The following is a 14,808-nucleotide window of genomic DNA, read 5'->3' on the forward strand; positions in this document are numbered from 1 at the left end:
CATCTTTTTTTTTCCCCCTAAGATTTTATTTGAGGGAGAGAGAGAAAGAGAGAATGGGGGGGGGGCAGAGTTAAAGGGCTGCGCTCGGAGCTGGACATAGGGTCCGATCTCACCACCTGGAGATCACTACCTGAGCTGAAACCCACAGTGCTTGACCGACTGAGCTGCCCAGGCATCCCAAGAATTCATTCCATCTTGAGTTCTGTTCTTGCCTAGGCTACTTCTGTCCCCTGTCATTGTCACCCTGAACTTGTGGTGCTGCTGCTGCTAGTTTTAGTTTTACCTGTTACTCAGGTACAGGTAAGACATGCACGGATGGAAACAATATAAACAATAACAGTAGTCGTCTTCTGATTGCCTGTGCCTCAGTTCCTCATCTGTAAAATGGAGCTAATAAGTGCCTGCCTCTCACAGCGGGCAGGGGACTAAAAATAGTTGACAGTGCTCCTTCCTGGCACAGAGCAAGTGTTTACCTCAGCTAATGCTGTGGTTAATGCTCGAGTCAGCTGCCTGGATGTCTTCGCCTTTGGGCTTCAGAACCACAGACTTGTGAGTCATCTTTGTATCCCTGAGGCCTTGTATATCAAAGGCTGCCTTAAGAATTGTTTTTAAAATGAAATGAAGGCCCTCTGGGGAGGCCTTGTACTTCCTTGTTGTTTCCCCTGCCAGCTGGTGGGAGAGGAAGCAGACTCTCTGACATGGCAGTTTCTCTGGCTTCCACGCTGGCTCCTGGGGCTCACTGCTCTCCTTTTGGTGCACACACACACACACACCAGATTCTGGTGAACCCCTCTGGAGTAGTTTTGGGGATGGGCATGAGTTGCACTGATAATACCCTCTTTCAGAAACTGGAAGTACTTCTGTCTCTGTGCAGGCTTTTTCATTTCAGAAATTCTTTGCAGCACCTCCCAGGCTCACCATCACATCTCCCCCACCTGGGCTGGATACCAGCCTCTTTGGAACAGCTTTGCCCCCTTGTCTCGTGCGCTGCATATCAGTGCCCACCACCAGTTGACTCTAAGTTGGACTGTGGCTAGGGTACTCGAAGCTAATTGTTGAGTTAAATTCCTGTTAACTTTAGGGAGAGGCATCACATTCTCCCAGGAACATCACACCTCTTCCTGCTTGGGAAGCCTCTTCTACTTAAGGCACCCGTCCTCCTGAGTCTTCTCTGAAACTCCCCATCCCCTGGTCTCAGTGAATCACATCCTTCCATGTTCTCTGCAGTCACCGTTCATACTGGTGAGGTCGCTTTTGATTGCAAGTAAGGAAACCCCCAACTCAGCTTTGCTTCGAAAAGGGAAAGTTAACTGCTCCAGAAAGTCCTGTGGTGCATGCTCTGGGCTGGTTAATCCGGCAGCTCCGTGATGGGAGTAGGGACCTGAATTTGGCCTGTCCCTCTTCTCCAGTTCTTGGTTCTATTCAGCCTGACTTTCAGCCATTCATCACATAGTTGCTGCAGTACTGGGGTCTGCTGCAGGGCCCACAGTGGCCAGGGTAGCAAGAGGACCTCCTCTTCCCTTCATTTCTTTTCTGTCTCTTTGAACGGTTTTTTTGAGATAATCATAGATTCTCATGTAATTATAGTAATAGAGATCGGCAGTACCTTTCACCTGTTGCATAACCATAGCAGAGTATCATAACCAGAAAATAACAGTGATGTAGTCCACTGACCTTGTTTAGATTTCTCCAATTTTAGTATGTGTGTGTTTTTGTCTGTGTAGTTTTTTGTGTTTTTTTAAGGTTTTATTTGACAGACAGAGATCACAAGAAGGCAGAGAGGCAAGCGGAGAAAGAGGAGGCAGAGAGGAGGAAGCAGGCTCCCTGCCGAGCAGAGAGCCCGATACCAGGCTTGATCCCAGGACCCTGGGGGTCATGACCTGAGCCAAAGGCAGAGGCTTTAACCCACTGAGCCACCCAAGTGCCCCTTGTCTGTGTAGTTTTTATCGTATGTGTAGTTTGCTGTGACCAAGAACAAAGACACCCATCCTGGAAGCTGTCCAAAGGCCGCCACATGTCATTATCCAGAACCAGGACACATGGCTTACCCCTGCCCCAATCCCAACCCCGTCTATCACTGGTAGGAAAGTCCCACAATGGATGATAGTGCTGTCCAATTGGGATATCCTGTGAGTCACAGCTGTACTTTTAAGTTTTCTAGTATTTTTAAAAATTCATTTTGGCATTCATTTTGGTAAAATAGTTTAGATAAATTATATTAAAAATATTTCTTAACACATAATCCCAATAATTATTACTGAAATATTTTAAATTCTTTTTTTGTACAAGGTCTCTGAAATCCAGGTGGTATTTTGCCCTCATAGCACATCTCAATTCAGAAGAGTTTCTCTTCTCTTCTCTTCCCTTCCTGCTCCACATGTGGAGCCCACTGTGGGGCTTGAACTCCTGACCCTGAGATCAAGACCTAAGCTGAGATCAAGAGTCTGATGCTTAACCAACTGAGCCACCAGGCGCCCCAGAAGAGTCACATTCCAAGTGTGCAGTTTGTTGGACAGGTTTAGACCAGTCAGGACTTACCTCTAGATCACAGTGAGGGAGCAGCATGACCACGTACAAAACTGGGGTTTTGCCTGCAAAGAAATGGAGGAATGCCTGTTGGCTGACAGCTTGTTGGGGTGTGCTGTGACCTGCACCACATCACTTGGCCCCCCCATCTTTTTTGGGCACTCCTCACAGTGTGACTTCTGCTTTATTGTAATATGAATATCTGTCTCAACAAGTTCTGGGTCAGGTAGAAGCCTGTATCAGTTTCCCTTAACATTTCTTGCCCCTAGCACTGATACGTCACACATAGTAGCCACCCCCCAAACAGTTTGTAAATTGAACTTGTAGTTACCCAAAACCAGTATTTCTCAATGCAGTTGCGTTATGAATTGCATTTTGGTGTGTGCCTGTGGATTATTTGTGTAGGATTGTCCTTGTTTCTTGTCCAGTAGGTGCCAGTGGCCAGTTTTGTCATTGGGACAATGTAGGGACACCCTCAGGTATTTCTCTCTCTTTCAGGATTCTATTTATTTGAGAGAGAGAGAGCACTAGCCAGCTGGAGGGAGAGGCAGACTCCCCACTGAGCAGGGAGCCGCCCAAGAAGGGCTCTGTCCCAGGAGCCTGAGATTATGGCCTGAGCCAGAGGCAGACATTTAACTGTCTAAGCCACCCAGGCGTCCCTCCTTCCCTTTCCCCATCCCCTGCCCAGGCATTTATAAACCTGTGAGGGAGGAATAACACTACCCTTAGTTGAGAATTACTATTTCTGTGTTAGCTTTGATTTGGGCAGGGCAGGGGTTTGGCGGTGGTGGGGTGGGGGGATGATTTATTTATTTGAAGCAGAGAGCAAGAGTGCGTCAGCGAGCGCGCGCACTTGCACGAGCAGGGGGAGGAGATAGAGGAAGGGAGAGAATCTCAAGCACACTCCCTGCCTAGCGCAGTGCCTGATGGGGGAACTTGATTTCAGGACCCTGAGATCATGACCTGAGCCAAAACCGAGTCGGATGCTCAGCCAACTGAGCCACACAAGCGCCCCAGTTTTTTTTAAAGTCTTGTTGAGATTCACAAACCATGCATTTCCTCCTTTTAAAGTATACAATTTGGGGGCACGGGTGGCTCTGTCAGTTAAGTGTCTTCCTTTGACTCAGGTCACGGTCTCAGGGTCCTGGGAATGACTGCCACAGTTCCCTGCTGAGCAGGGAACCTGCTTCTCCCTCTGCCTCTCCCCTTGCTTGTGCTCTCTCTTTCACTCTCTCTCTCAAATAAATAAATCTTTTTCAAAAATAAAGGGTACAATTGAGTGGATTTTAGTATATTTAGAGTTGTGCCACTATAACCACTATTACAACATTTTTCATTATTCCCAAAAGAACCACCCCTACCCATAGCCATCACCCTCATCCCCCTAGGCCTAGGCAACCAAAAAGCTTCTTTGTCTCTGTAGCTTTAGCTTATTTTGCATATTTCATATAAATGGAATCTTACAATGTATGACCTTTTGTGTCCGGCTTCTTTCCTTAGTGTAATGCTTTCAGGCTTCACCCATGTTGTAGCGTGTATCAGAAATTCATTCCTCTTATTGCCAAATAAGTTTCCATTATAATGGTTATATTCTGTTTACCTATCCATTCGTCAGTTGATGGGTATTTGGATTGTTTCCAGTTTGGGGCTGTTAAAAATAATGCTGCTGTGAACATTCACATACAGGTTTTTATGTGGAATGTTTTAATTTCTTATGGGTATTTACCTAGGGGTGGAGTTGCTGGGTTATATGGTAACATTATGTTTAACCATTTGAGGAGTTGCCAGACTGTTTCCACAGTGGCTGCCCCACTTACATTTCTACCAGTAGACTATAAGGGCTCTAATTCCTTATATCTCTGCCAACACTGGCTACTGTCCATCCTTTTTGTTACAGCCTTCTTAGTAGGTGCAGAGTGGTATCCCACTGTGGTTTTGATTTGCATTTCCCTGATGACTAATAATGTGGAATATATTTTCCTGTGTTTATTGGACATTTATATATCTTTTTTGGAGAAATGTCTGTTCAAGTTATCTTGCCAATTTTTAAAATTGGGTTATTTGGGCATGTGTGTTTTAATTTTTTTTAATTCAGTTGTAATTAGCTTATTATTTATTTTTATTTATATAATTAATTAATTAATAGAGACATACAGCGAGAGAGGGAACATAAGCAGGGGGACTGGGAGAGGGAGAAGCAGGCTTCCTGCTGAGCAGGGAGCCTGATGCAAGGCTCAATCCCATCATGACCTGAGCCAAACGCAGACGCTTAATGACTGAGCTACCCAGGCGTCCCTAGCTTTGTTGTTGTTGTTTTTAATATTTTATTTATTTTTTTAAAAAGATTTTATTTATTTATTTATTTGACAGACAGAGATCACAAGTGGGCAGAGAGACAGGCAGGGAGAGAGGGGGAAGCAGGCTCCCCGCTGAGCAGAGAACCCCATGAGGGGCTTGGTCCCAAGACCCTGAGATCATGACCTGAGCTGAAGGCAGAGGCTTAACCCACTGAGCCACCCAGGCACCCCCTAGCCTTGGTTTTTTAAGAAAGCAGTAATATCAGTTTTTCTTTCTTTTTTTGAAGATTTTATTTATTTGAGAGAGAGAGTGAAAGAGAGAGCACACAAGCAGGGGGAGTGGCAAGGTGGGAGGAGAAGCAGACATCAGGGAGCCTGATGTCATGCTCAGTCCCAGGACTAGCGATGGTGAGCTGAGCCAAAAGCCAGTGGTTAACCAACTGAGTCACCCAGCTGCCCCTCAGTTTTTCTTTCCTAAAAAGAACTTGTTTTATTTCCATGTGAATGACCTGGAATCGACTCCCTGCCTCCTAGATTGGCTGTGAGGTTCTCATACTTCCTACTTTATTAGCCACTCTAAGCTGTGATTTGTACCTGGGATATTCAGAGATGTGGAAATGTTTTCTGTGTACATGCTTTTGGGGTCACTGTGTTTCAGGCACATTAAAGCATTATTTTGAGAGCTGACATTCATGGCCATAACATAAACCCTGACATTGATGGTTTATAATCAAGAAGAGAATCTGTTGGCTTAGCAGTTCAGTTAGCAAACATTTGAGGCTTGTTTCTGAGGGTGCCTTGGGTCCTTGCTCTCACGTATCTCCTGGACTAATGGGGGAAGACAGGTGATCAAAATGCAACTAGGAGAACACAGTAAGGAGCTCACCAGAACAGAAAGGTTCCTTGCCACCACTTCTCTCTTAGATGAAACCAGGCTTCTTCCTTATATGAAAACATCCTCAGGGCGCTGGGGTGGTTCAGTTGGTTAAGTGTCCAGCTCTTGGTTTTTGGTTCAGGTCATGACGATCTCAGGGTCCTGGGATTGAGCTCTACAAGGGGCTCCCTGCTCGTTGGGGAGTCTGCTTCAGATTCACTCCCTCTGCCACCACCCGAACCCATGCCTTCTTTCTCTTTTCCAAAATAAATAAGTAAATCTTTAAAAAAAAAAAGAAAGAAAGAAAAGAAAATGGAAGAAATATCATTTCTGATTTTGTGGCTTCCCAGAATGGGTGCTGCCACCATGTCCTCATGGCTACCTACAGCCTTGCCAGCTCTGCTTTCCTGCTTTTCAGCCAGGGGAGCTGGCCAGTGCTCTTGGGAACACATGGTAGCTTTGTTTTTATTTAAAAAGTATGTTGGGTCTTTACTGCTCCTGCAGACACTCATGTTACTATTGATTTCATCTTTGCAAATGAAGAGGAGTTCATGCCCTGCAGAGGGGCGGTGGTAAGGAAATTGTGGTGCATACAAACCATTATGAAGATTGAGGAGCTAAGTGTATGGGTGAGGAAGATAAAGTCGGTAGCACACTGCAATGTAAATAAAAATAAAGGTGTTATGGCACCGCACGTACAAATCCCAGCATGTGAGAGAGTGCGCGCTGATGTGTTCACCTAAAAGAAAACGGAAAGGAGTGCCACCTGCTAGGGTGCTGGCCGCAGTTCTCTGTTAGGGAGAGAGACAAGGGTAGCCTGTTTTCTACCACAACACAGATTTCTCTCTCTGATAGCACCGAATGTCATTTTAGCAGCTCTGGAGGCCAGCTTTTAGAAAGCGGCGTGTGTTCTTTCTTGGCTTCCCTGCCCTCCTTCAACCTTGAGCTCCTCTCCTCTCCCTCCTGGGAGAAGTTAGCCACCTCTGGCGCAGCTCCCTCAGCCGCCACTGAATCAGAAATGTAATCTATTCAACAGAGTTTTATTGCCTCGATTTTCTGTTTGTTACTTAATGGATACAGAATGTTTGAAGGCAAGGAAAGTCTTGAAATTAGAGAGAGGAGGTACAACATTATGAATTCATTATACCACCAAATCATACACGCCAAAATAGTTAATTGTATGTTACGTGAATTTTGCCCCAATTAAAACACTTTTTTCCAGGGCACCTGGGTGGCTCAGTGGGTTAAAGCCTCTGCCTTCGGCTCAGGTCATGATCCCAGGGTCCTGGGATCGAGCCCCACATCAGGCTCTCTGCTCAGCAGGGAGTTTGCTTCTCCATCTCTCTCTCTGCCTGCCTCTCTGCCTACTTGTGATCGCTGTCAAATAAATAAATAAAATCTTTATAAAACAACAACAATAACACTTTTTTCCTGCTTGTGACAAAACCTAAAGACTTGCCAAAGCTAGTAGGGTGCTTGGGTATCTGTGACACTGGCACCCTCGCCTTCCTTTTTTCTTCCATTGCCCTCTGGTGACTGGTATACTGTTCTTGAATAAAAGTATCTGGGACTGTCCCAGGCAAAGTATAAAAGCTCCTTCAATGCTAGATTATTTTTTCAGTTTGGAAGAAGGAAGATTTCTCACAAGTCCACCCTGATTCCCGGGAGCACATGTGAAGCTTTGGTTTCCTTCTTTCACCTCTTTGTTGCTGCGTTCGTAGTTCCAGTCTCTCACCTTCCTTTCTGGGTCCTTACTCACCTTACAGCCCGCTTCACCGGAAATCCTCACCTGCCAGACCCCTTCCTTCTTTCTGCATCGCCTCTCTGGACTGAGATGGAGCCAAGTACTGCCTCTCTCAGGACCCAGCCCCGGTGGGTTTTCCGCTCTTCTCTGCTTTCCTGCTGATTCTCCTATAGCTTCTCACTTCTGCCTTTCTGTCGCTCTAATGGTTGTAGCCAAATGAGGGGATCCCTACATAAAACAATTTTGTCGCCAATCTCACATTACACTGGAGATATTTTGGGGGAAGAGCATCCCTCCATATTGGTGGGAACTGTTGTGCTCCTGTCAAAGCCAGCTGCAGGCTTTGTGGACAGAAGCCACAGGGGTACTGCCCTCTGTGGTCTCTTTGACATTGAGTGTGGCTCCACCTGCAAGGCGCTGTGGCCTAAGAAGTGGGCAACAGCTGGACTGCAGGGTGGGAGACCGTGTATAGCAACATGAACAGAAGTACAAAAGGACAGAGACAGTAGGAGTCCAGTTTCGTAACTACTTGTAAGTAATACGTACAGATGTCCAGAATAAAATGCCTTTGTTTACACTACATATGTGTAGAGAACATACCAGGGCCATGCTGCAGGGGACTAACAGCTCTTATCCTGGGGGATGGGATGTTCAATACACTTCAGGGTACAAATGTTAGCTACTTCATTTTTTTTTTAATTTATTTACTTGTCAGAGAGAGGGAGCAAGCGCAGGCAGGGGGAGCAGCAGGCAAAGGGAGATGCAGGCTCCCCGCTGAACAGGGAGCCCAATGTGGAACTTGCTCCCAGGACCCAGGGATCATGATCTGAGCCGAAGGCAGATGTTTAACCGACTGAGCTGCTCAGGCATCCCAGCTACTTCCGTTCTTGGGGGGAAAGTGGATTGTGTTGAGACGTACATATGAATTGAGAGCAGAGAAAGTTCCTTATTGAATTCAGTTCATGGAGATTGTGATTTTTAAATTTAGATATAATTAAAAAGGTAGCTTGGTCACAAGAGACAAAACAGGTTTTAAAAATACTCTCTCATGGGGCTCCTGGGTGGCTCAGTGGGTTAAAGCCTCTGCCTCAGGCTCAGGTCATGATCCCGAAAGATCGAGCCCTGCATCCCTCTTTCTGCTCAGCGGGGAGCAGCTTCCCCTCCTCTCTCTGCCAGCCTCTCTGCCTACTTGTGATCTCTGTCAAATAAATGAATAAAATCTTTTTAAAAAATGAATAAAAATAAATAAAAATACTCTCTCGCACTTATAAGTTTTAATATGATGGAATTCTGTAACATCGGGTATTTGTTGACAAAGACTTATACTGCGAAGTGCACTACAAACCAAAACCATTGGAGACAGTACAAACGACTCCTCTTTAGAAAGCAACATTAACGCAGAATGAGCCTACTAATCGAACAGATTTTGTGATTCAGGCAACCAGAAAGTGCATTTTCATAACAGATACGAAAGAATAAATACTTGACAATTTACATCTTCTTTGTTCAGAGAAGACCCATGACAAGATTCTAGAGTGGACCCTGAAGGCTTGAGCGCATAGTAGAGCTCCGTTCTAGGGGCTGACTGGGCTTGGCATCCTGGTCGTAGTGAATCTCTGGCTTCGTTAACTTGCTGGGAGAAACATAGGGAAAGGATGCTGCTGAGGGGTCATCACTAAAGGGGGCAGAAGTGGATGCAACACACAGAGCCTTCAGTTCGTCTGACCCTTGAAGAAGGGACAGCACGGTCATTAGCTCTAAACCAGGATCCTCCTGTTCACATCAGGTCAGGCATGAGTCCTGTGTGTGGTGTCAGTTAGCTGTGCACACGCTGTGGGGACATGCCGTGTGGCAGCAGTCCATGTCAGGGAGTGGGAGGACTGGCCTGACTTCCTCTCACTGCTAGAGAACTGTGTGGTGTCCTCACTGCAGCACAGAGAAAGCAGTCACAGCAGTGACACAAACGGTGACTTCTGTGGGATAATTGAAGGAGTCGGTCTTCACTCAAGGAAGAGAAGACATGAAACACAATGGGGTCTTGGGATTCTTAAAGGGTTGCCCTGGGAAGGAAAAGTTAGGCTTGCCCCTAGGGTTAGGGGTAGGATGCACAGGTCAAAGCCTGGGTGGGTGGGGGGTGGATTTGGTGCCTGTGTGGAGGAGCTTCCTCTCGGCGAAGTCGGTCTTAGTCGCTGCAGGATGGCTTTGTGCCTTGTACAGTGGGTGTTAGGAACGGTGAAGGATCTCAAGTTTTTACCCTACTTGCAAGCTTACAGCTTATTGGATGCGGCAGGTGACATAAGACTTCTAGTCCAGAGGCAGAAAGAGACAGGGACTCAGGGCACAAAAGCAGCGTGAACAACAGCACATGCTCATGGCTTCCCTGGGCCCGCAGGTCACACAGAGGTGACGAGGATGGGCCTGGAGGGTTCCGGCACGTGTAGTGAGTTGTGTTACCAGAGAGGAGGTCTGAGTTTAGGTTCTTCGGCTGATTGCTCAATTTCCATCTGACTTGTCTCATTTCCAGATGTGGCTGATGACAGCATCTGCTTGAGGTTGCCGTGGGGGGAGGTGAATTGGACGGAAGACAGAGAAGCAGCTAGCATGTCATAAATCCTTGGTAAAGAGCGGTCAAATCTTCTGTACATGCATGTGTATCATGACTAGAAGCAAAGGCAGAAAAATGGATTGTAAGCACAAAAGCAGTACCAAAGTTAGTTTTCTTTTTCCTTTTCTCCTCAACTGTACTGTTTATAAAATAAACAGTAAACCCTTTAAAACCAGTCATGTCTATAAAGGGAGAGTGGATACATGTTTGGCTAATCACCTATAGCGTCTTCAGGAGAGAGAGAAATAAAACTTGAAGGCTTTGCACTAACTGAGAGCATGTAAAATTAGAAGAAGAAATTAATTTTACATCTAAAAACATTCCATGACACGGTGGTATCAGCTAAAAGGAATGCAAGACACCCATATAGGCAGGAATAACAGAAAAACATTGCTCAGGGTCATGTGTAAAGATAAAAGTGCTAGAATCTTTGGTGAATTTGACAATGGAGTGGTGTTACAGCTTGATCTTGGTGTGAGGCAAATTCCTGGATAGTTGTGTAATATCTCTCTACTGCACAAACATGTTTTTTCATTAAGGTCCCTTGTAGTTTCTGAGCTACCTTCCACAGAGTAAGTTTAGCTCTGAAATGTAAAAAACTCACATGTGGTGCTTTAGGCCTTTCTCCAGAAGGTATATCCTGTGTTTTAATTTTTGCACGCCTTCTTCCGCAAAAATCACTGGCACGGGTGGACAGTCTGTGTGATTGGCACGTCCCCGATCTACTCCTTTGTTCATCCCCAGAGCCCCAGACAAGGACAGAGGCTCAGGGAAAGTAAGGTGAGTGTAGCCACGTTCCGTGGGGAGTGGTGAGAGGCCCAGCCTGTAGTGCTTCTGGCAGCAACAGAGCTGCTTTTCTTTGAGCTTTTTGCACCGGGACCAGGCATGTTGGACCGTGTGTGCTCAAACCTCCTCCTCAGTGCGCACTGCAGTTACAAACCCACATCAAAGCCGTCCAGGAAGGTCCCAGGCTTGCCCAGTGAGCAGGAGGTAGAGCCGAGGTTAGCACTGCTAACCGGACTTGGCTCATTCTTGTCTCCCAGCTCCTAGCGCAGGGTCCAGCATCAGGTAAGCCTCAGGGTTGATCAGTCTGGGGCAATGAATAAATAAATCTGGCAGATATGGCCAGCCAAACAAAAGTCAAACAGAAAAGCTCTTTTTACATGGCTCAAGTGGTAGAAGTGAATATGGTTTTTGTTTTTGTTTTTGTTTTTTAAAGATTTTATTTATTATTTGACAGAGACACAGCAAGAGAGGGAACACAAGCAGGGGAGTGGGAGAGGGAGAAGCAGGTTTCCTGCTGAGCAGGTTGCCTGATGCGGGGCTCGATTTCGGGACCCTGGGATCATGACCTGAGCTGAAGGCAGACGCTTAACTGAGCCACCCAGGTGCCCCGTGAACATGATTTTTACTTAGAAAATTTAAACTTCTCTTAAAAACCAAAAGCAAAAACTAAACCCCTAAAAACCAAAAATGAAAACCAAAAGCCATCTTATCTTCTCCGAGTTCCCCCATTGGTAATTTGTACAAATCTGTACATTTGTAACAGTGAGTCAAGCTGTCCTTGGTAGTGAGTGACTCTGGGTAGGCACAAGGCCTGGGAGGGGTCTGCTGCCGCTTTAACTTCTGGAGAGTGTTCTAGAGAATTCTGAAGAAGGGATTAGCAAAGGTTTTGTTGGGATAAAAATGATTTTCCAATCCTGTCTTCTCCTAACCTTTCTCAGGTATGTGCCAGGTGTCTCCCCACATAGGCACCTAGCCTGGACTGTTTGCTAACATCTCCACCTTATTCCAGACCCTGAGTCTCCCAGCTTCCTCACAAGCTTCCCCACAGATTAATCTTCTAACAGGGTATCCACTGGTCAGAGGGGAGTTCAGTGGCCTCAGCCTTTCTTCGGGAAGACCCCATGTAGGCACTCAGCCAGTCTGGTGGCTCCCAGCCTCTTGTCTTGGCCCAGATCACCCCTTCCAAGCCCCCATCCTAGTCTTTAGTCTTCTCTGCCTGGAAGACCTCTTCTACCCCTCAGCCTTCCCTAACTTTACCTGTCTTCAAAGCCCTTGCACCATGCCTCCCTTCTTTGGGCAGGATTAGAACATGGGTCAGTGTGGAGACCTGGTACCTGCCAACCCCTTTCCCCAGCAGAGGAGCTGTGTTTGCTGGAAGATGCCCAGGTGGTCTGAGGGTTAAAGAGGAAGGGCCATGGTGTGAGGGCTCTCAACAGCATTCCTGGGCACTCTGAGAAGCTTAGCTTTCTTTGGGTTGGGTGTGATACAGCGGGAGAGCCAGAGTACTAGGAGAAGGCAGTAGATGAAGGGTTTGCTCCACTTCCTGAATGTAGACGGAGGGTGGGGCTCTATCTTGGGTCATCTCTTAGGGGCTCCTGGGCCCATGAGGGTGTCCAGCCGCTGAGGTCTAGATCTTCGAGCCATCATAGGAACAGGGAGGTGGGGCATGGTTCTGGCCTTGACTGGCTACCAGCTAGGGGCAATTTGAGCTCCCCAGAGTCTAGCCATCCAGCTGGATACTGGTTTTACTTTGAGGAGATCTAGCTAGCCAGAATTTGAAGCCCTGGCTGTTTGGCCTCCCAGAATGCGGTATAGTCTTGGTTGGGTTGTTATTTAGCCCTGCTGTGACTCCTCATATTTTCCTTTTCTTCTTCTTTTTTAACCTTTTTAGATTTATTTATTGTTTTTAAAGATTTATTTATTTATTTTAGGGAGGAGGAGAGAGAAAGACTCTCCAGTAGACTCTGCTGAGCATGGAGCATGACAGGGAACTGTCTCATGACCCTGAGATTATGACCTTAACTAACTGCACCATCCAGGTGCCCCCACCTCTGTTTTCAAAAAAGATGAGATATTTGTAAAAGACCTGTCTGATAAAGAGCTATTATCCAAAAATAAGCAAAAAAGTCTTAAAACTCAATAATAAAGGAAAAAAAGGCAGATTTTATTTTTTATTTTTATGTTTTTAAAAGATTTTATTTACTTGAGAGTGAGAAAGAGTGAGCGTGAGAGCACAAGCTGGAGGGCGGGCAGAGGGAGAGGAAGAAGCAGATGTGGGACTCCATCCCACGACCCTGGGATTATATAACCTGAAGGCAGATGCTTAACTGACTGAGGCACCCAGGTGCCCCAAAGTCTGATTTTAAAATGGGCAAGAAAGGGGTGCCTGGGCAGGTTAGTCAGTTAAGTGTCTGCCTTCAGCTTGGGTCATGATCCCAAGATCCTTGGATCAAGTCCCGCATCAGGCTTCTTGCTCAGCAGGGGGCCTGCTTCTCCCGATCCCTCTGCTTGCTGCTCCCCCTGCTTGTGCTCTGACAACTGAAAAAATAAAGTCTTTAAAAATAGATAAAATAAGTGTCTTTGAAAAAAAACAAAACAAAACAAAACTAGAGGCGCCTGGGTGGCTCGGTCATTAAGCCTCTGCCTTGGGCTCAAGTCATGATCCCAGGGTCCTGGGATCAAGCCGCACATTGGAGAAGTCTGCTTCTCCCTCTCCCACTTCCCCTGCTTGTATTCCCTCTCTGACTCTCTCTCTCTCTCTCTCTGTCAAATGAATAAATAAAATCTTAAAAACAAAAAACAAACAACATACTCTTAACTTACAATCCAGGAATCATGCTGCTCTGTGTTTCCCCAGTGGAGGTGGAAAGGGGTGTCCGTACAAAAACCTGCACACAGGTGTGTAAGGCAGCCTTATTCATAGTTGCCCAACTCAGAAGCAACCAAGATGTCCTTCAGCAGATGAATGGATAAATAAGTGGTGCTAAATCCAGACAATGAAATATTCAGTGCTAAGAAGAAATGAGCTATTGTGCCATGAAAAACATGGCAGAACCTTAAATGCATATTACTAAGAAGGAGGCCATCTGTAAAGGCTATATATACTGTCGGGGCCACCCTTCAAGTTTTCATGAAGGACTGCAGGGCTGCTCTGAATGTATGATACCTTACCCAAACCATAGAATGCACAACACCAAGAGTGAACCCTAGTGTAACTGGACTGTGTGTGGCAGTGAGGTGTCCATGTAGGTTCATTGATTGTAACAAACAAACCAGTCTGTGGGGGAGGCTGTGTGTGAAGGAGGGGACTTAGAGGAACCCAGCTCACCTTTCCTCTGCTTTCCAAAGGTAGAGCATTCTGTGGCACCTGGCTGGGTCAGTCAGTGGAGCCCGCGACCCCTGGTCTCCAGGTTGTGAGTTTGAGCCCCACATTGGGTGAAGGGATTGCATAAGAATAAAATCTTAAAAACCACACAAACAAAAGTAGAGCATTCCTAGGAAACCTTGTGTAAGCCAAAGTGGTGTAAAGCAAAGAAACATTTAATTACCATTAACTTACATGGAAAAAACGTATAGTGTTCCCAGACCCCCAAAATAACCTCTCTCAGGCTTGTCTGATACTTTAGGACACACCTTGCTAACAGATAACACAAAATAAATCAGATAAAGCACAGGTGCTTTATCTGAATTCAGCGCTCTGCAAGCTACACTGGATGTAGTTCCTGGGGGTGGCTCTGGGCGGCGCCACCACTCTGGCGGCTCCTGGTGCTCATTGTCTGTGTATAAAGGATTGCGGCAAAACAACCACTGGGTGCTATATTTCACTTTTTTGCCGTTTTCGATAAAAGTGAAAATCCTCTTCAGATGTCTTTCCGTTGGCTAGCAAAATAGTTACTAACGTAGGCCTTTGATGAAAGTGAAGTGGCGTCACTTTTGGAAAGCAAGGGATACCTGTACTTCCCTCTTGCTGTTGCTG

General features: G+C 46.2%; 1 protein-coding gene across 7 annotated transcripts in view; it reads left to right on the forward strand.

Moving 5' to 3' along the window:
• The window catches only part of UBE2L3 (ubiquitin conjugating enzyme E2 L3), a 59,454-nt gene that overhangs the window by 36,819 nt on the left and 7,827 nt on the right, over positions 1-14,808 (forward strand). The gene's annotated exons all lie outside the window — the stretch shown is intronic.

Source organism: Mustela nivalis (assembly GCF_964662115.1).
Source record: "Mustela nivalis genome assembly, chromosome: 14".
Lineage (NCBI taxonomy): Eukaryota > Metazoa > Chordata > Mammalia > Carnivora > Mustelidae > Mustela > Mustela nivalis.